Consider the following 21,257-nt stretch of genomic DNA (forward strand, 5'->3'; position numbering starts at 1 on the left):
TTGAAATTTTACTCATTTTAGCCAATTTTTTTTTTTTTTAAATATAAAAACAAAAAATAAATTAAATAACTATATAAAACATTTAAATAATGTCATTTCATTAAAACAAATTGCAAATGATGAAATTAAATCCCTCTTCTCAGCTGATATTAAATCTATATTTAAAATAGATTTATGCTAGGTTAATAATAAAAAATAAGTATTTTGATTCATATTAAATCCATATTTAAAATAGGTCTATGCTAATTTAATAATAAAAAATAAATGTTCTGGATAAATGGTCAATAAATACAACCTTTCAAAAATGAAAACAAAGTTTCTCATCAAATTGATTGTAAGTGGAAATGATTTATGGTGATATTGATGCTATGATTGTTTCATGGTAAGTATCTTTTTCTCACTTCTCATACTGGATGGTAAGAGAGTTAGTAACTATCTTTTTCGTTGTGTTCATAGTTGTCTCATACTGGTTGGTAAGAGAGTTGGTAACTATCTTTTTCGTTGTGTTCATAGTTGTCTCATACTGGTTGGTAAGAGAGTTGGTAACTATCCTTTTCGTTGTGTTCATAGTTGTCTCATGCTGGTTGGTAAGAGAGTTGGTAACTATCTTTTTCGTTGCGTTCATAGTTGTTGGTAAGAGAGTTGGACGGATGTGCAACATTACATTGGGGAAAATGGAAATTCCAATAGCACAAGAATACTTACGGTGGCATTATATAGATGGATTTTTAAAAGGAGGGATGCTTTTTATAGTGGCATTATATAGATGGATGTTGCTAGATCTTTCTTATGGTGGCATTATATAGATGGATTTTTAAAGGAAGGGATGTGAGATAGTGGGGATGAAAAAAACAGTATTTTGAAGTTAGATAAGTATGGGAAAAAAGTTGATTAATTGAGTAATAGTCTTAGTATAGAAAGGGGTATTCATATTTCCAATTTGAGTGGAAATTTGTTGTGTAAGTATATTGAGCATTTGGAATATAGAGAAAATGGGTAAAACAAGAAAGTGATAAAGAAATAATATATTATAATAATATTTTAGAATTAGATAAAGTATATATTTCAGAAAATTAGAGAAAATGGGTAAAAGAAGAAAGTGACATAGAAATAATAGATCATAATAATATTTTAGAATTAGATAAAGTATATATTTAAGAAAATTTGGGGTGAGTGGAATCTTGTTTTTAAAGTCATCTTTAATGCCACTATTAAGAGAGAAAATAATGGACAATTTGAACATTATTATTTAGACTTTTTTATGCTTTGTTAAAGTCTCGTTAAGATTAATTGTCTTAATTAGATTTTAGATCTTATCTTTTGAGTCTCTTCAAGTTGTTGAAACATAATGTATTTCTATAGTTGTAATTCAATGTTTGTCTCATCAACATGAGAGTGAGGAGCCTCTCAGTGTGAGCATTGTATCACACGTCTTTCATTAATTTGTTTTTTAATCAAAGCTTTGGTGAGAGGCATACAAAATCTAAAGTCTGTTTCTTTCATTAATTTGTTTTCTAATTAAAGCTTTGATGAGAGACATACAAAGTCTAATTGCTAGTAGTGTGCAATGCCAATTAGCAACATGGCTGAGTCTATGGTAGGAGAGAAAGTGTTGACATATGTCAATATCAAAATTTTACAAATCATTGCAATATCTTCCCTCTCTTGCTAATAAATAAATTTAATACAAATTTCATAAAAGAAAGCAAAAAAACTAATAAATAAGACCCTACCTTAAGGCAATGATATAAGAAGATGCCACACAATGTTAGATTCTTGGGTTTTGATTATGTTTGTAATCAAGGAGAAATTTTCTCTTATGAACATGACAGATAATAATACTACTGAAAAGGGAATTTGAGCACATATTCATATATTACCAAAGTTTACACATCAGGGAATAATCATTAGATTTAACATGGGTTAAAATTTCTCATAACACATCAGTGAATAATCACTAAAGTTTTGTATCAATCCAACTCCCTAAGTCTCGAATATGAAGGTTTGAGGGCCACGTGAGGCCCATATATATGATGTATTCATAAGAACCTACAATATAATTTATACCAATATTATGTTTCTTTGATTATCAATCATATGATGTATTCATAAGAATCTACAATATAATTTATACCAATATTATGTTTCTTTGATTATCAATCACATGGTCAAAACACAGTTTACTAATTCCATGATTGGAGGGTTCGAATGGTTGCAAGATACATTTTTTATATCTCACCTATTTTTTTATGGTCCATGAGTTTGTAACGACGCATCATAAAGGAAGTTACACTCTATTAAAAATATAAGAAAGTAAGTATTTGCTTTAGGTTATCGTTGCATGAAACATCAGACCCAAAACATTGTATATGTGGCAAGATCTTCAAGCATTGCTTGTTTTGAATTTTTGACCATCTAATATTTTACATTGCAAGTTAAAAATTTTGTTTGACATTAACCGTGGCATTGCTCATTTGAAGAACAAAAGATTGAGGCATAGATGTATCTACAGGTAGCATGAAATATTATTCATTTGGGTTAATATTTGGTAGACGAATACAAGGAGAAAGTTGGAATATAGTTCATGGTATTTTTAGATTATACAACATGTCACCTCTTCATAACGCAGTGTGACCTCTTCATAACGTAGTGTGTAAGTCTTTCTGTAAGGTGATAATGCACGAAAAAAGCAACCTACAAGCATGAAAGATCATTCCATGTATGCTATCCCACAGTGCCAAAGTTTTATTTCTTGCAATGTTTATGTGACTCGTCCATCCCATAATCTCCACAGGATATACGACACCGTAGATGGTTATTAATGGCTTGTTTTAACTCTTAGTCATGGAGTATGCCGATAATTTTCATGTCCACATGAAGCCCACCCATATAATCCACCCACGTTTCAAATTTTTAGGAGGTTAGTAGTATTGCCAGTTGGCACTCATACTCCTCTTGTCTTGTGATGTGGATGCTCACATCATCAATTCTTACACTGGATATTACTCCTTCCATTTACTGGACATTACTCCTTCCATTTACTTGCCATTACTTCCTAGTCGCGACTATCGCATGTATCCCCACTATCTGGAAAATTTCAAGACTATTGTGGACGTCAAGCTAGCTTTAACTCAGTCAATTGCAATTCGAACTATCTGTAACAACTGCTGGAAACTAAGGGTGGAGGTTATTAAAGCACATGGTAACCATTCCTTACCGCGTGAATTTACAATCATGAGCTGTTTTAATTGAAACAGTTAGGGAAAAGGAAGAAACAATGAGAGGTCTTGGAATAAGAGACAAGATGCCCAGAGTTTTTAGTGCATTTTGATTGGAGACTCAAAAGAGTTAAGACAACTGTTGCAAATTGTTGTAAACTTAATGGCTTAACCTATTGTTTAACCCTACAACCATTTATTCATAACAAACCCAACATTAGTATTCTAGTGCCCCCTCATGTTTGAGTTCTAATTGTCGTCTCTACCAATGATGCTTGGTAGAATACTATCCAACCACCATCTTTATAATCTATTAAGAATGGCCAATAATTTCTTTGCCTCCCCTCTAGCCCATTCTGAAGCACATTTATCACAACAGCTGCAATCTGTTACCTCATTCATTATTCCCACTCAACATATAGCTCAATCTTCAAGACTTGTTATCCAATATCATCAACCTGCTGCCAGCCTCAAGAAACAAAAGGTCTAAGTCACAAAATTAGATTCTTCTCATGGCTAATCTCATTCTGTTACCTCTCATACCCATCATTTTGAGAAGGAATACCATGTTTAAAGTGAAACGACAACAAAGACCGCATCACACGGGTCTAAGTGATAGTTTATTTATACTTTTAGATCTGTTTTATGTTTGTGGACAGAGCATGCCTCTAGTTTTGCTACTTTCTCATATTATTTTAGTTTGTTTATGGATACTTAACACTTATTTTTAGCATGACTAAGGTTTTATCACATTTATCACATCATATTATATGCAGGGATGGATGGACAATTTTGATAGCACATGTATTTGGGTTTTGTTTATGATACATATGCTACTTATTTTTGGGATGTGTGTGTCTTTTGTTGATTATTATGGATAACACATGGTGTTGGAGATAAAGGGAAATCATGGGATGCACAAGGTTATCCTAGTTTGTCATTTTCTATTTAATGATGATACTTTGATATTTTTATTCTACTCCTTTATGGATATTTATTGATACATAGAGGCAATGTATTTTGTATTCATATTGGAAGGGTCTGGAACTTTATGCAACATAGTTTATATTAGCATATTCTATTTCATCATGTTATATATATATATATATATATATATATATATATATAAATACTATGATTATTTTAATTATTATTCTTGGTCAAATGAATGATAAAGGAAAGTGAAATATTAAATGTTTTACTTAATGGATTAGGAGGGCATCATCTACTAGGAAACTAAAACATAATAGTTAAAAAGTTAATTTAATTTAACTTTTCCTTTAGAAACCTCATCCTCATATTCTAATCAACACTTGATTAGAAATTAAGCCATAATTTACTTCCAAAGTGGTTCAACTTCCCAACTACTTTAAAGAGGCATAAAAGAGGAGGAGGATTATGAAGAGGAGGGAGAGAATAATGCCTAGAGAGGTATGCATTAAATTTTTTCTAGTTATCATTCCTTCCTTCTGATTTTTTTTTTTCTATTACTTACAAGAAGCTGAACCAAAGGTGGCAACAAATTGTTTTCGAAGGGCAGAGACAATCCTAAAGGAAAGTGCACTCAACTTTTCAACACATATTTTTAGGTAAGTTAAATTCATGTTATTTTACTTGTTATTAAAAGGTATGGTCTTAATTTGACTAGTGCTAACAACCATTAATATTGTAGAGAAAACATGTTGTCTATAATTGTATCAAATCATTCAAAGGTGTTTGAAGGATGTATCATAAATTTTCTCTTTCTAAGGTGTATGTATACCATCTCTTTTTCTTTGCATATACTTAGAATCCAATCTAGCCAAATATTCTTTGCAAAAATATGCCATTGTATTATACTATACTATTAGGCATTTGTTTAATAAATCAATTTCTTTCTCTATCTTTTATAGTATATATTTCTCACATGATTTTGTACAAATTTTCTACAGTTTGTTCTTTTAACTTGATAAAGTTTACTGTAGATGAGGCTCTATAGTTTTTGGGGTTGCAAGACTCCAAAATACTGACTAGTTTGTTGCTAATTCATGTCTGATTTTTAATTATATTAGTCGATTTATCTTGTACAACCTTTATTTCTAATTTTTTTATGAAATTTGAGTTATATTCTTGTAAATATTAACCTTACTTTTATTTTTTGTTTTAAATATCTTGTGCATAAACTTCTTTTTATCATAAAAACTCTATAAATTTCCATCCCAACTAGCCATCACATCTGGGTGTAAAATATCAGGAAAACTTATCCCACTATCTCACCTACCCTGTGAGGTTCGAGAGGTTAATTAAGAGAAGTATAAAAAATTCTCCTCAATCAACAGAAACTATGAATGTTATGTGTTTAACAACAAATCTAGGCACTACTCTATGTTTTGTAATTGAATCCTTTGAGTGTGAAATGTGATTCGGATGAGTACCACAAGTTGTAAGAGTGTGAAGTGTGAAAATGGTTACTGGATGGCTACAAGGTGAAGTGGAATAGAACCACCTGCATTGAGCCACTTAAAGCTTGATGTGAACTCTTCTTGAGGTGTTGTGGCATAGGGCATGAAGAGGACTCTGCTATGCATATTCATGTGCTTGAACTACTTGGAAAGAGCTACCATCATTGTTGGAGAGACGAAGACTCATGAGAAAGGAATGGAGCTCATATCTTGTCTTAGGATAAAAAGAAGGCTATCCATTGAATATCGATTCGTGAACAATAGACTATAAATATGTATCATAAACTCTCATAAATTTTGTATCATGTCATCTCACCATTCCATAGTAACTGTAAGTATGCATGAATCATGTACGCTTAGCTTAAAATGTTGTTTTTCGATTCATTGAAACTTTAACAATGTTGTAGGCATTAATTACTTGAGCCTTCCCTATATCAAGGCCCTAGATAAGCCTTTTTATCATCTCTAGAGTGGTAAGGGAGGCTAATACTTTATCAATAGAAGGTTCATGGGAAATCCCTCTCGCATGAATATTTGAACAATAAACTATGAATAATACATACCCAATGTCATCAATAGAATATATGTTCAATAAACAGAGTACTACAAGATCATTGAGGTGAAACTAGCTCACTAAGAGTTTATGATATGAGATCAAGGAGTTTATACCACATGATCATTCCAACAAATCAAATATTTATACAAGTTCCTGTTATCAACCCAAGAAACTCTCCTAGGTTGTAGCTTGGAGATGCCTGGGAACATATAAATTGAACTTATTGTTGCAAATGGATGAATGGAAGGAATGATATTTGTCCAAGCCGGATAACCACTTCTACTTTGCTTGACTCCAAACATGTGTGAACACCCCCAGACTACAAGGCTTTAGACCACCAACTACTCACAGTTTTAAGGTTGGGTGAATATGGAGAATATTTACCACACTAGTAGATGCACAAGACCATGTGATGGCCGGCTGCAACCAGTAAAGAAGTCTGCAAATCTAATCTACTAATGCACAGACAGGATGACAACTCTTTGTCAGTAGATGAAGAGAAACCTGAATAACTTATTCAATGACACATACAAGATTTTAACACAGAGGTAGGATGACAGCTACTCTAATGCTAAACATCAACAGTTCAAGAATAGAGCATATCAAGCACAGCTTGGAAGAGAGAATAATGGAAAGTGAGCAATTAACAACAAAAGAAGCTTGTATTAGCTGAAAATGAAGATGAGACGCTGCAAGTATCAAAATAGTTACAGTCTCCAGAAGTTGGACCTTACACCAAAACATAAACCATCAACCCTGATTACATCTTGTTTCTGGGTATATATAGAGTTTCAATACAAAGGCACTTGGAGATTCTAGGTATGGAGGGGTCATAATTGACCACCAACCGCATTTAGCTTCTTGATGGAGCTTCTAAGTGCATTTGCTTGCTTTAGTGGATGAGTCTGATCTTCTCCTATGCTCTTCTTTCCTCTCAGGCAAATCGAGTGCTCGAATCAATGAGGCACCATAACTCTTAAATGCAGCTATCTGTTCATGCCTCGTCCTTTTCCTCCTCATCCATACTATTTGTTAAATATGGTGGTTGAGGAGGAACTGCAAACAGTACTGGAAAACTGGTCACCTTCATCCTTCGGGTGCACGGAATAGTCAAGGGACGCGGACTGCATAGCGGGTGGACGAGTCGGATGAAGGAGTAAGATTGGCTATCGGATCGGGTGGATAGATGGCAGAGATGACTTGGTGGGGGCTATCGGGAAAAGTAAGGCAGAATGAATCATGGGCCATTAGATCTCAAGCGGGAAAATCTAATGGTCGTTGGGCGGCGGAAGCACGCGGTGGTTATCAGGAAAGGACGGAGGACCAGGCTGTAAACGATATTGATCGCACCACCGTAGGATATTGGGTGGTAAGCGGACAGTGGTGCGTGATCCAATTTAGAGTGTGATGCATGGCGGTGGAGGAGAGAGGAAACCACTCTCCATCGTGCATTAATGTCCCGACACTTCGTGGATGCGCGGAGAGCAAACGCCATCCGATCATGGTGGAGCTGATCAGATGGTGGGGTTTCAATCACGCGGGTCATGTGGACACAAATTTATGAGGTTTTAGGCATTGAGCTTGAGGCCTGAAGAAATAGGGGTTTATGTTGGGTTTTAGAGGAAAAACGGAGGCAATGGAGGTGAAAGAAAGTAAGTGGAGTAAAGGAGAAGAAGGAAGATGACTGCCATGAGCTTCTTTTGAGCACCACCACTACGGCCAAGATTATCTCCAGCCTTCAAAACCTTAATTATGTAGCAGGGCTAAGAATGACTCCTTCTGGGGATGAGATCCTCCCTATGAGGTCTCAAGAGTTGCAGTTCATTGCCTTTCCTACAAAAACTAGATTAGCAAAGTTTCCTAGTGTTCCATTGGGCATGGAGTCTAATTGAGCTTACACTAAAACTAATGAAACAACATATTTAAAACTTTAAGGCTTGAAAACCTTAAACAACATAAATTTTCAAAAATCACCCATTAACTGGGACATCAAAAACTATTTCTTGTTCCAAACTTTGCAGCATGAAAGTATTTTTTCCTTGGAATTGAGTGATGACAAAAGGCCCAGTCCATAGAGCATCAAACTTCCCATGGTTTCCCTTCTTCTCCTTTAGTGCATCCCACTTAAGGACCAAGTCTCCAACCTCAAAATTATCTGCTTTTGCCCTCCTGTCAAAGGCTTCCTTGGTTCTTCGCTGATGTGGTGTAGACTTTTCAACCAGCTATTCTCGGATATGATTTACTTCTGCTAAATTAGTGATTCTTTTTGCCATGTCCCCTTCCTCATTCTGCTCTTCTTGCAAGAACTTCACCATAGGGATGGTCAACTATATTGGGAATACAACTTCAGTGCCATATACCAACTTGAATGGAGAATTCCCTGTGGATTTCTTGGTGGTCACTCTGTCAGCCCACAGTGCATACTTGAGCTTAGAATCCCAATTCTTTTTGTTGTCTTCCAACAAATTTTTAATTATTCTTATCAGGCTCTTGTTGGAAGATTCTGCTAGACCATTGCCTTGAGGGTAGTATGAGGTGGAATGAGCTAGCTTAATTCCCATTGAGTCACACATGTCCACCAATTCATTTGGCCTTAAGGCTGTTGCATTGTCTGTAATTAGTTTATGTGGACAACCAAACCTAGTGAAGATATTCTCTGTTAGGAACTTCATGACCTCATGGTGATCAACCTTCCTAGTAGGGATTGCCTCAACCCATTTAGTGAAGTAATCAATGGCCACTAAGATCCATCTGTGTTGGCCACTGGAATGTGGATTGATTTCTCCAATGAAATCCAAGCCCCACTGCTAAAAAGGGCCATTAGCCTGTATGGGTTTTAAGGGCAGGGACTTCAATTGCTGTTTCCCTTCAAGTATTTGGCACCTGTCACAAGATTTAAAAAATGAACAAACATTAGAAAATAATGTGGGCCAACAATACCCAGCTCTAAGGATCTTATGGGCTGTAGTTTTCCAATAATGATGTCCTCCACATATGTTGGAATGAAATTGTTGCATAACCTCCATGGATTGTTCTTTGTCCAGACATCTTAAAAGAATTCCAGAGGGGTCCCTCCAGTAGAGCAGGTTTTCATGAATGCAATATTTAGTTGCCCTGAGCTTAATAGTTCTGGCTTGGCTTGAACTAAGGCCTGGAGGAACTTCTAGCTTTAGCAAGAATTGTGCCATTGTAGAATACCAATCACAAGAAGCTATATTTTCTGCCAATGACTGACTTTTCCCTGGTTCAAATATTTGCCCTTCTGCTTAACCATCCTTTGAATTTATGCTTATCAAATTCATCTCCACCATTCTGCCATTTTCTTTAGCCATTAATCTATCAAGGCCCCGACCTTTGACAAGCTTGGTGGGCTTTAATTCTATGTTAAATTCAATAAGCTTTGCAATCCATTTAGCCCTTCTTCCATCAACATCAAGCTGTGTTAGGACATCTTTTATTGAAGCAGAGGGCACATACGCAATTATCTTGGAATGCAGAATGTAAATTCTGAAAGCTTTCAAGGATTTGATAAGGGCATATGCATGTTTCTCAATGATATCATACCTCAGCTCAGCATCCCTTAAGGTTTTGCTGAAAAATTCCACTGGATGCTCCGAACCTTCCTCATTTGCTTGCATCAAGACTGCTGGAAGGGTGTCATCAGAGGCAAGTGAAAATATATGGAACTCCTTTTTGTAATCTAGGCTGACCAAAGTATGAGCTTCCATAATGGCCCTTTTGATGGATTCAAAAGATTTTCTTGCTGCGTTAGTCTGTTTCATTTCTGACCCCTTATTCAACATGGAGGTAATGTGTTTTACAAGTTCTGCAAATTTTGGGATAAACCTCCTTACAAAATTTATCTTGCCCAGAATGGACAGGATATCCTTCTTTGATCTCGGGACAGACAAGGTCTGTATTGCCCTTACTCTTTCTGGGTCAATTCTGACACCTGCAGAAGAAGCAACATGTCCTAACAACTTGCCTTCTTCTAAAGCAAATTGTGACTTTTTAGGATTCACTAAAATCCCAAACCTTCTACACTTCAGGAACACTCTCTTCAAATGTTGCAAATGGTCTTGATGGCTGCTAGAGTACACTGTTATATCGTCAAGGTAGATAAGGACAAATTTATCCTTCTCTCCCACAAATGCTATATCCATAGCTCTCTGAAAGGTGGATCTAGCATTCATCACCCCAAAAGGCATCTTGGAATACATAAAAGTGCCCCAAGGAGTGGTGAATGCAGTCTTCTCTTGGTCATCTGGATGCACAGTAACCTGGTTATACCCTGAAAATCCATCTAGGAAAGACATCACTTTGGCTCCTGAGACTTTCTACAGCAAATGCTCCGTCTTGGGTAGAGGATAATTATCTTTCTTAGAGCATTTTTTTAAGCTTCTGAAATCAACACAGAGCCTAATTTGGCCATTTTTCTTCCTTACCACTACCAAATTGGCTACCCATTTTGAATATCTAAGAGGGACTATGATTTTGGTAGCCAGTAAATTCTTGATTTCTTTTTCAATCAGAGGGAGGAGCAAAGGGTTTATGGGTCTTAGCTTTTTCTTGAAAGGGATGGTGTCTTTCTCCAAAGGAATTTTATGCTGGATGATCTTTTTGTCATAAGTTTTGAGGTTACTATATTCCTAGGCAAAAAGATAAGAAGATTGCTTCATTAAATGGCAATACATAGAACTTTGGGCAGCAAATAGATGGGTGGACAAATTTATATATCTTGGATTATCTGGACTCCCAATGTTATGACTATGGACTGTAGATTGATCTTCTTTTTGGGCATCCTTATAAGGCACATCATTCTAGTCAAATAGCTTCTCTAAAGGAACTAGGCCTTTAGGAACGTAATTGTTGGGTAGTTGGACAATGCCATTCTTGCCAATTTTGTTCCTAAGCTGGGACTAGGGACCTTCTTCCAAGGCTTCATTCTCTTGATCAATTTTCATTTCAGAGAATTCATCAATGACTTGCACAAACCTATTCACTTCATCATCATCTTCAAAAAAATTCCAGTGCTAGACATTATCAGGCAAGGATGGTCTATATTTCATCTGAACTTCATAAACTAGTTTGGGAGGCATGGGAGGGATAAACATGCTAGTAGACACAACAAGGGAATCAACGAGTTAATTTTTGACTCTAGGGATGTATGAGATACAAAAACTATCAAAAGAATATTTAAGTCTCCATACCTCATCTATATATGCTTTCAGCCTTGTGTGCTTTGCTTGAAACATTTTTTTCACTTGCTGAATGATGAGATCAACATCTCCAAACACCTTTATGCTTCTAATTTCTCTGTCTTTAGCTACGCTAAGAGCCAATACCAGAGCCTCATACTCTGTTATATTGTTGGTGACTTGGAAAGGCAGCTTAAAATATATATGTGTGCTTTCTTGTTCTAGAGATATCAGCACCACCCCTCCTCCTGCAGTCTCCCTTGAACATGCTCCATCAAATAACATTTCCCAAACCTGACTTCCTTGCTCTCCCTCGGCCTGGACTACTGGTTTCTTGAGCTGCAATGAGGACTTCTGGGATTCTTCAATTTGGAGAATACATGCTCCAAAATTAGTGTCCACAGCATAAATGGGATGATTAGAAGGGTTCTTCTCATCACTGATGATGTAGGCCAATTGTGATTCTCTATACAATCTCTTGCTTTCTCCCACAAAGACTGGGATAGTAGCATAAGATAAATCATTCTGTAATGTCCCACCTAGTCTCTTAATCAACCCTCTAGACAATAGCATGCCAAACTTAGGGGGGACATCTGCTACCACAATGTCAATAATCATGCTCTTCATGGGTAGCTGCGTTAAGGTGATGGCCAGGTCTTTGATTAATCCTAGGCATTTTACCTTTCTTGAATCAAACAAGAATAAATCATGATATGGTCTGCTGATATCAAGGCCTAGCTCTTCCATGACAGCTTTGGACATCAGATTGTGGCTAGCCCCTGTGTCCAGTAGGCAGTTATGGAGGGTTTTGTCATGAATGGTCAAGGAGACATAGAATGACAGGGAGCTATTATCAGCATGTTCAGTTATTAGGCTAAGCACAGCTGCAGGCTTAACATCTTGCAAATTTACATAGTCATGAGAGGCTTGTGAGGCTTTTAGGTCAAGGGCATCAAAGATAAGTTTTCTAAAAACTTCACTCTTTACAAGTTCTATCAGAGGCATAGATATTTTTAACTTTTGGACTTCTGATTCAAAGCTGAAAGGGGAAGGGGACTTCTCAGGACATATTACCTCTTGAGCTGGCGCTTTGAGGATGATTGGATCAGCTGCTGGTCTTTTCTGTCTCATATTTTGTAGCTCTGTTGTGACAACAGCTCTTTGGGCAGCATTCTCCTTGACATTGTTTGTTCTTGAACTCAGATTGTATCTTTGTTGTTCATCAGTCTGCATAACAGCCTCTCTGTCCCACTCTTGACTCGTTTGGTCCCATAACAATGATTCTTCGTAGGCAGCCAATGTCAAAAATGTAGTACTACCTTTATCATCCATGCAATAAATGTCATCCTCTTCTTCAAACTGCTCCTCTTCCATGACTACGTTGTAGAAAGGAGCCTTAACTCTTTGTTCTTCATTGGCCTCTTTACCCCTCTGAATGATCTGTAATTATTCATTTTCTCTTCTAAATTGATTTGGGTTTCTTGGAGCAAATGTGTTTGGAAGTCTTACCTTCCTAGAGCTCTGCTCAACCTTCAGCTTAGCTATCTCAATAGCCAATGACTCTATTATTTTAGTCATTTTGTCCAATTTAGGTTCTGGAGATGAAGTAGAGGAAGAAGAAGCGTCACCTCTCTACCTCCTTTTGTCAGCATGACTTTTGAGCTTTTCTGTAGCCATGATATTAGATTTCACCTCTAAAGCTGCATCTTGCATTTTAGCTAGAGTGGCACACCTTCTTTCTCTTAAAAGCAGGTAGAACTCAGAGTCAAAAGCATTGGCATAGGTGAGTTTGGTAGAGGTGGGGTAGGCTTTACGTCAAATGGTATCTTACTATACATACGATTGAATCCTTTATTGAAATCAAACAAGGATTCCCCATTTTCCTTCTTGAGGTTTCCAAACTCAGTGTGGTAATATAGCAGGTCTTTTTTATCTCCCCAATAGTTCAAAAATACATCATCTAATGCTTCAATGTCTGCTATAAACCTAGGACACAGTTCTATGAACCGCTTTCTAGCTTCACCATCAAGGCTCTGGATAAATACTCTCATCCAGACATCATCCTCACTAATATCTAGGTTATCAGCATAACTATAAAAAGACTCAAGGTGTTATTTAGCAGTTACTCCCTCTGTACCAGTGAACTTGGGCATGTATTTATGATACTCTCTTGCAGGCATGGCACTCGAAGGAACATGCAAGACCAGGGGTCCATACCTAGCAGCTATTATTCTTTCCATCTTCATGGGCGCTTATTGAGCTGCCATGGCTGGGATAGGTGGAAGGATACTGGCAGTTTGAATGGTAGGGAGTAGTGAAATAGATGACAGAGACAATGGAATATGATGGACTGTATGCGAGGCTTTCTTTGGACTGAGATCCAAAGGGGAACCAAATGAACAAGGAGCTTCATGAATCTCTGAGGGTATTTCTTCACTAACAATGCTAGGCTCTATATCTTCAAACTGTACATTCTCAGCTATAATCTTCTCTTGCAGAGATACATAAGATTTTTTAGGCTTACCTAATCCTGATGCTCCTTTCTGTGATGTTTTCCTCTACTTGACAATCCTCTCAGGGTCAAGCACTAGGTCAACTGGTGATTTCTGAGGGTTTCTCTGAGTATGCCTCACAAACTGAGCCAGAACAGTAATGTTGAGTCGCCACTAGGTTTGTCCTCTAGTAGAGTCACTAGATAGATAATTACAACCAGAAATGTGTCTAGACTTTGTCTATCATCAAAGCTGGAGCTGTGTCATTCTCCCAAGGAAGCTGAGCTTCAATCTCCTTTCCCCGGCAACGACGCCAATTATGTTATCACCCCAAGAAACTCTCCTAGGTTGCAGCTCAGAGATGCCTGGGAACATATAAATTCAAATTATTGTTGGAAATGGATGAATGGAAGGAATGATGTTTGTTCAAGCTGAATAACCACTTCTACATTGCTTGACTCCAGACATGCATGAACACCCCTAGACTACAAGGCTTTAGACCACCAACTACTCACAGTTTTAAGATTGGGTGAATATGGAGAATACTGACCACACCAGTAGATGCACAAGACCATGTGATGGCCGGCTGAAACCAGTAAAGAAGTCTGCAAATCTAATCTACTAATACACGAACATAATGACAGCTCTCTGGCACCAGATGAAGAGAAACCTGAATAACTTATTCAATGACACATACAAGATTTTAACACAGAGGTAGGATGACAACTACTCTAATGCTAAACACCAAGAGTTTAAGAATATAGCATATCAGGCACAGCTTGGAAGAGAAAATAAATGGAAAGTGAGCAATTAACAACAAAGGGAGCTTGTATTAGTTGAAAATGAAGACGAGACGCTGCAAGTATCAAAATAGTTACAATCTCCAGAAGTTGGACCTTACACCAAAACATCAACCATAAACCCTGACTACATCTTGTTTCTAGGTATATATAGAGTTTCAATATAAATGCACTTGGCCATTCTAGGTATGGAGGGGTCATAATTGACCACCAACCACATTTAGTTGCCTGATGGAGCTTTTGAGTGTGTTTTCTTGCTTTAGTGGATGAATCTAATCTTCTCCTATGCTTTGTTGTCCTCTCGGGTAGCTGGAGTGCTCGCATCAATGAGGCACCATAACTGTTAAATGCAGCTATTTGTTCGTGCCTCGTCCTTTTCCTCCTTAGCCATACTGTTTGTTAAATATGGTGATTGAGGAGCAACTACAAACAATACTGGAAAACTGGTCACCTTCGTCCTTTGGGTGCATGGAACAGTCAAGGGACGTGGACTGCATAGCGGGTAGACGAGTCGGATGAAGGAGTAAGATTGGTCGTTGAATCAGGTGGATAGACGACGGAGATGACTTGGCGGAGGCTATTGAGGAAATTAGGGCAAAATGAATCGTGGGCCATTGGATCTCAAGCGAGTAGATCCAATGGTCATCGTGCGGCAGAAGCGCGTGGTGGTTATCAGGCAAGGATGGAGGACCGGGCGGTAAGCGGTATTGGTCGCACCACCATAGGATGTTGGGCGGTAAGAGAAAAATGGTGCGTGATCCCATTCAGAGTGTGACATGTGGCGGCGGAGAAGAGAGGAAACCACTCTCCATCACACATTAACGTCCTGACACTTCATGGACGCAAGGAGAGCAAATGTCGTCCGATCATGGCGGAGATGATCGCACAGTGGGGTTTTGATCACACGGGTCATGTGGACATGACTTTATGAGGGTTTAGGCTTTGTGCTTGCGGCTTGAATAAATAGGGGTTTATGTTGGGTTTTAGAGGAAAAACGGAGGTAGTAGAGGTGAAAGAAAGTAAGTGGAGTAAAGGAGAAGAAGGAAGATGACTGCCATGAGCTTCTTTTGAGCACCACCACTATGACCAAACTTATCTCCGGCCTTCAAAACCTTAGTTATGTAGTAGGGCTAATAGTTCCAATGGTAGTTGATGTTTTAAGAAAGTAGAAGGAGCTTCAACAAATTGTTTTGAAAATCATATTCATCTATTACATATCTTATAAGGAAGAGTACACATCTTACCAATTCAAGAATAGAAAATAGATTGTGAATGCGTCCTTAAATTTTTGACATACCATAGCAAGGAGGTAATATCTAGAAAATTGTTAATTGATTTGAAGTTGGAGAATAATTTTTTTTTTTTTTTAAATGGCTAATTCTCTCACATACTGTTATTCAAATGAATCAAACAAGTTATATGGGTCAAATTCTATGAATTATAAGTTAAAGCTTCATAACTTGCTAAAAGGGGAAAATGTTTGGCCCATTGTATATGGACTTGAAGATAAACCTGAAGCCCTTACGTACCTAGTTCATGATTGGGAGCACTACGAGAGAAAAGAAAGAGTACTTCTCAATGTTCACAAAAGACAATATTATTTTGTATATCAGAGACTACAAGACGTCTAAGGAGACATGGGATACCCTTAAAGGTTTGTATGAAATAGCCAATACAAACTGATTTTTATTATTAAAATATAAATTTCTTTCAATGAAAATGGAGGAGAATGACAATGTCAAAAAAATTTATTTCTAGAATTAAAGATTCGAATGACAAACTGGGTGATATTGGTCAAAAGATCTCAAGCACTGATCTAGTAACTATAATGTGGAATAGTATGCTAAAGTACTATCATATGTTTATTACATGTTGTACATCCTGAGAAATAGCTCCTACATTTGATGGACTCATAGGTATTCTTCTGCAAGAAGAAGAATGTAGGGAAAATCTTAATTTTCGGTCTCAAAATTTAGACTAGGCATTGATGGCGAAAGGGAAACAGCCTTCCAGAGGAAATCCATGGGAACAAAATAAGGGAAGTAAGCCACCATATTTAAAGACACCATATGGAAAGCCACATCAATGTATGATGCCGCCAAAATTTTATGCTAATGTTAAAAGGAATGGTACATGTTCTTATTATAGCAAATTTGGACACTATTCTATAGATTTCTTTAAAAGGAAGTATCATGAGTTCAACCATATAAATGGAAGGCATACTAGTCATTTTGTTAATAATGGAAAAATAATGAACGATTACTTCAATAATCTGATATTATTTATTTTAGATGCTTCATTGTTCGCTAAAACAAATGAGTTAAATGCATGGTTTACTGATTCTAGTGCATCCATTCATATGTCTTGTAATAAGAACCGGTTTTCAAAATTATTATGAAATAAATAATGATGCTAATATATATCTTAAAGATTATTGACCACATCAAATTAAAGGATATGGTGATGTATCTATGACATTACCAAACAATCGTGTTAAACAAATTCAAAATGTGATGTATGTTCTTGGTATAAAGAAGGACTTAATTTGAGCTTCTACCATAACAAATCAAGATTTGAAGGTAGAATTTGTAAAGTCATATTGTAAGGTGAAAGTTATGCAAGATCATTACAATATTATTTCAGCAAGAGTTAGAGTTGGAGGTTTATACAAGCTTGGTGTGATGAGTAGAAGACATCAACCATTGATATCTACAACCATGTCAACAAGATTTTTATGGCACAAAAGGTATAGTCATATTAACTATCATAATTCGCTAGTACATTAAAAACAAGGAATGGAGGAGGCACTTCCATTGCTTAAAAATGAACATGATGCATGTGAAGGGTGTGCATTAGGGAAGCTGCATAGGGAATAATTTCCTACTCATATAGATAAAAGGAAAATAGAAAATTCCTAAACTTGTCCATACATATGTGTGTGGTCATATGTAAACAAGATCACTTGGGGGAGCATGTTGTTTCTTGATATTATTGATGGTTGCATAAAATATACATGAGTTTATCTTACGAGAAATAAAATGTTGTATTTGAATACTTTAAAGAAATTAAAAATATGACTAAGAATCAAACATGTAAATATATCAAGATCCTTCAATCAAACCAAGGGGAAGTATATACATGAGATGCGTTCACCATGCATTACAAAGCCCATGGAATTGTGTAATAGTATATAATTCCACATACTCCATGACATAATGGAGTAGCTAAGAGAAAGAACATAACCTTAGTGGAATGTGGAGAGAGCATGATAAAAGGAAAAAATCTAACCAATAATGTTGGGTTCTAAAAAATTGAGTCCAACTAAAAGTTTATACTATAAAATTTCTCTTGAAGTTTTTTATGATTATAAACCAATAGTAGGTCATTTAAGAATATTTGGAAGTAAATAATTTTCTCATGTTCCAAAAAATATAGGATGAAACTTGAGGCAAAAACAATCAAGTGCACTTTTATTGGTTATTGTTTTGATGACAAAGAATATAAGATGTTTAACCCCTACATACAGAAAGTTTTTTCAAGTAGAGGTGTTATTTCAAGAGCATGCAGATGAAGGCCACAAGGTGGATAGTTATGATGCATGGCATATTCCTTGTGACTATGATGATAATGTCAAATAAGTAGTAGATGGTAAACAATAAAAGAAATGGTAGGAAGAATATAATGACATGGACACTTCAAGCAGTGAAAGCACACCAAGAGCAAGAGATGATTCACCAAAAAAGGAAAATAGAATTGATAGTAGTGAAGAAATAAGAAAATCATTACACAAAACTCAGCTACCTATAAGCTATATACACGATTTCTTTGTGATTGGAGTAATGAATCTCATAAAACATCTTAATTTTGAAGCTAGAGAACATGAAAAATAGATAAATGCTAGAAGAAAGAGTATAAATCTATAATGAAAAATAATACAAAATAAAATATTTGAAAAAATAACATTTCAAATGTTGTTCTTAAAAACTTCTCTCTTATCTATAAAACTATTTTTTTTACTTATGACAAGAAACTATTTTTTAATTCAATTACATGATATTCTAATAATATCACTAATATCTTTTCAGAATTGTAATACTTTCCTAAAAAAAAATATTCTCTTCTATATAAAATTTTATTGTCTTATTTGAAATATTTTTTTAGAGAACCTTATTCTTCAAATCTATGAAACTTTATTCTTTTATCTATGAATCATTCCTCAACAAGATTAATAAGGGCAATGCAGTATGTTCCTGCTTCTACATAGAGAATCCTAATATTGTCGTTATTCAATAACAAACTTAGAAGAAAATAGTAATTTATCTATGTCCTTCTCTCACTCCCCACAATAAACTTCATTCCTCAACAAGATTAATAGGGGCAATGCAGTATGTTCCTGCCTCTACATAGAGAATCCTAATATCGTCGTTATTCAATAACACACTTAGAAGAAAATGGTAATTTACCTATGTCCTTCTCTCACTCCCCACAATAAACTTCCTCCACACTTTAAAGACTCTGTAGCTCCACAACACCCACAATGAACTATAAAGATGCTTGAGATCCACTGTATACTTATACAATGAACTTTCGCTGCAAATCTAGACATTGCACTATGCCGAAATTCTATGCAAGTAAAATAGCTGTCAAAAGAATTTGGATTGATAAAGGTGAAATTGTAGCTACTTACATTCAAGCTCAAGTAGCCCGAATCTAGACATCGCACTATGCCGAAATTCTATGCAAGTAAAATAGCTGTCAAAAGAATTTGGATTGATAAAGGTGAAATTGTAGCTACTTACATTCAAGCTCAAGTAGCCCGAAATAATCCTGCAACGGTGGCATATTCAAAGACAACTAATGTATTCCGAACTCCAAACACGATTGATGCTCAAGAAATCGATAAGCTGTAAGACTATTGAGATGTCTTCGTAACCAATTCAAGGGCCCACAAATAATGTACCATAATGTGTTGTCCATTCAAGTCTAATTTTAGAGCAATAAAAATTATTACAATGTGTTGCCAAAAACTGCCATAGATATCACATTGCCAGCAGCCAAAGTCACTATATTGCCTAAACCGGAATTCAAGTAGCACTGTATATCAAGGTCATGTGAAGTCAACTTTTATGCCCTGGGGCAGAAGATGAATCCCCATGGTGCCTTACATGCGCAAAGCTCAGGATGTAAGTAATGAACTTAGCTGAACGGACGAATTACTAACTTATATCACGTAAAAAGATTTTGTTATAACAAAACAAATTAGTCTTCTTCGTCTACTAATTTCGTTAATGATGGATATTTAATTAATACAACCAGTTAAGCATTTCAGAAGTCTGATTCTACATAAGCAGAAGAAAACAACTGTATGAATTATTAAACGTAACAAGATAAGAATAAAGAGTATCGTTATAGTTATACTTAATTGCAAATTGCAGGAATACCTCTTATACAAAACATGACACATACGGTCGATAAGGACATCGAGTGCGACGTCTTCTACATTGAGTTGAGAACAGATTCCATTGGAACGACTTTAAGGAATGGAGTAATCATTAATAAAAATAGAAGTGGAAGAAAGAAAGAAATTATTTTTAAAAATAGTGTGATGAGAGATGGAAATGTTGTGTGACTTCTTCTACATTGAGTTGAGAACAGATTGCATTGGAACGACTTTAAGGAATGGAGTAATCATTAATAAAAATAGAAGTGAAAGAAAGAAAAAAATTATTTTAAAAAATAGTGCGATGAGAGATGGAAATGTTAGAGCAAAGCATACATAACACACAATGGATTTATACTGAGAGATAGATAAATGGAGAAACAACAATATTACTCAAGTAGAAATAGCGGAATAGATAAAACAATCACTCGAGAACAGAAATCACTTTGCATTACATTACATGCTTGGGCCTTGGCTTGCCTTCCTTGGCCACATAAATTACAAATTTATAGAGGCAGAAGAAGAAGGATCTAGAATCCCGTGTGTGATTTGGATGGAGATTTGGAATGGTCTAGAAACCAATAGCAGTGTAGGAGGTTCTAGAATCTTGCATGTGATTCTAGAAACTAATGGTGGTGTAGAAAGATCTAGAATCCTGGAGATCTAGAAAGATTTGATCTAGAATCCTCCGTGAATTTGGCTTCACACTTAACATTCTCGCACTTGAAGCCAAATAAGAGTCATCAACTCACACCGAGTCCTACCACGCCTCTACATAACTCATGTTTATTTCGTGGTAGAATCTTAGTGAGCATATGAGCAAGGTTCCTATCTGTATGGATCTTTTCCAAGAATAATTGTTCTGCCTCCAACACATGCCAGATCCAATGGTACCTTAAATCAATGTGCTTGGTTTTTGAATGAAATGCTAGGTTTTTCGCCAAGTGAATGGCACTCTAACTATCACAACATAACACATACTTGTCTTTCTTTATTCCTATCTGTCCTAGGAATCGCTGCATCCACAACATCTCTTTACAAGCTTTTGTTGCAGCTATATACTCTGCTTCTGCTTCTTTGTAGCCTTGACATCCAAGATACTGCTGCACCTG

Source organism: Pinus tabuliformis, chromosome J (assembly GCF_031772625.1).
Source record: "Pinus tabuliformis cultivar Carrire ecotype Pingquan chromosome J, CPIR1, whole genome shotgun sequence".
Classification (NCBI taxonomy): Eukaryota; Viridiplantae; Streptophyta; class Pinopsida; order Pinales; family Pinaceae; genus Pinus; species Pinus tabuliformis.